Raw genomic sequence first — 2,049 nt, forward strand, 5'->3', positions numbered from 1 at the left:
CCCTGGTCTCCTGCCTCTCAGGCAAATTATTTACTGTTTGAGCTAGAGGGAAATTTACAATAGTGGATATATTAAAAGGAGATAGAGATATATCTTATAGAACTTAATAAGAGATATGTACCTGGGTGGTCCACATTAATTCTAACCAGATAACCAGAGACTCAGTTTCTTCATCTCATTTTGCTCATCTGCTTCTCTTGCTGTGGAACCGATTTCTCTTTCCAAGTTCATGTTAGAAAATGGCCACCATCAGTGATCTCATTTTTATATCCACTCAGATAAAATCAAGTCCATTTTCACTAGAGATGGACTCTGGTCCAGGTGTGAGCATGTGACCCATGCTGAGTGGATTCATTAATGACCAGAGGTTAGTGACCTATATATTAACAGGTGCTTCCACATAATCACACAAGATGAACAGTTGTGAGGAAACCAGTCAGGTATAGGGGACCCAACAGTTGGTTTCTTCTGCAGAGGGTCCAGTCAGATACTAAGTTGAAAATGTTGGTCAGAATCTAAGCGAAGAAAAATCCCAGCTCTTTATTCTCCACCAGATTTATCTCTGATTCAGTTACTTGGTGACTGAAACCATAAAAAGCATTGTCAGAAAATTATTTCATTTACATCCATGGTAGAAATTGAAAAGGTAGGCAAAAATACTCTCCACAGTTTCATCTTGGAATTTCTATGCTACCAGGTGAACCAAACGAGATCCACAGAACTCTAAGGCATCTTTGAAGTTGGCTGGAATCTTCAAGGGCACAACAGACAAAGTGTTCATGAACCCAAGTTGGAGTGGTTCAAGAGGCACTGTGTCAGCAAGCTCCATGTTCGATTCCATATTTGCTTGGTCCTCAGGCCATAGATAATGGGATTCAAGGTTGATGGGATAATCAGATACAAGTCAGCTAACAGCACTTGGGTGCACAAAGGCACTATGTCCTCCCCTAGCCAGGCCACATAGACGGATGCCATCCCAGGCGAGTAGTACAGAGCCATAACCCTCACAAGGGAGCCACATGAGCATTCTTTGAGAGATCAAAAACTGCCTGGAGAATCAGGATATAGGAGGCAGCAATAAACGCCACATCAGAACCCACAATAATGGAGGAAACAATCAGACTGTAGAGACTACTAGGCCTGGGGTCAGCACAAGCCAACTTGGCCACAGCTATGTGCTCACAGTAGGACTGGAGAACTACGTTGGAGCCACAGAAAGGCAGATGACTCACCATCCAGCTCAGTGGCGTCATTGATATAATAGCTCTGATAGTGATGGTCACACTCATTCCCAGCATCACTCGAGGTGTGAGAATTCTCTTATAGTGTAGGGGCTGACAGATGGCCACATAGCGGTCGAAAGCCATGGCCAGCAGCAGCCCCATCTCCACAGCTGTGGCTGCATGGACAAAGTACATCTGAGTGAAGCAAGCATTAAAGCTGATGGAGTTGTCTCCAGAGGAGAAGACGCTCACCATCTTGGGCACTACCGAGGAGGCCATAACCATGTCCACAGTGGCCAGAACACGCAGGAAGCAGTGCATGGGCTCCTGTAGAGTGGAATCCATCCAGATGACAGTCACTATGAGGGTGTTTGCTAACAGGGCTGTGGTATACATGATGCTCAGTGAGATAGCCAGCCAAAGATGTGAAGACTGCAAACCTGGGATGCCCACCAGGATGAAGGTGGCAGGGGCTCCCGTTGTATGGTTGTAGGGTGACCCCAGCATCGCAGATGAGACTGCTTTCCTGTTAATGTATAAAAGTAGGTAAGAAAAGAATATAATCCTGTAAGACGTGTTCCTAGCTCTGGTGTTAGGAGAGCCTGATTGTATTCTCAATTCAGTGGGCCACAGGATGAAGGAATCCACATGTGACAAAGTTATCCTATTCCCCCTTACATCTTCCTCAGTATTCTTTGCCTTACTAATTTCTATTCATTCTTCAAAAGTCAGCTTATGAGTTACCTCCTTTGGAAAATCTTTTCTTCTCTACCACCTCCCCCAACCCCTGTTGGAACTGAATTAGGTAACTTAAGAACTTATGGAA

The 2,049-nt window shown here is 44.8% G+C and overlaps 1 pseudogene; it reads right to left on the reverse strand.

Annotated features, from left to right (window-relative positions):
* Positions 1 to 777: 777 nt before the first annotated feature.
* Positions 778 to 1,730, reverse strand: LOC145525720 (olfactory receptor 52I2-like; annotated as a pseudogene).
* Positions 1,731 to 2,049: the final 319 nt, after the last annotated feature.

Source organism: Giraffa tippelskirchi, chromosome 11 (genome assembly GCF_054371585.1).
Source record: "Giraffa tippelskirchi isolate mGirTip1 chromosome 11, T2T-mGirTip1v1.2.pri, whole genome shotgun sequence".
In the NCBI taxonomy this organism is placed as follows: domain Eukaryota; kingdom Metazoa; phylum Chordata; class Mammalia; order Artiodactyla; family Giraffidae; genus Giraffa; species Giraffa tippelskirchi.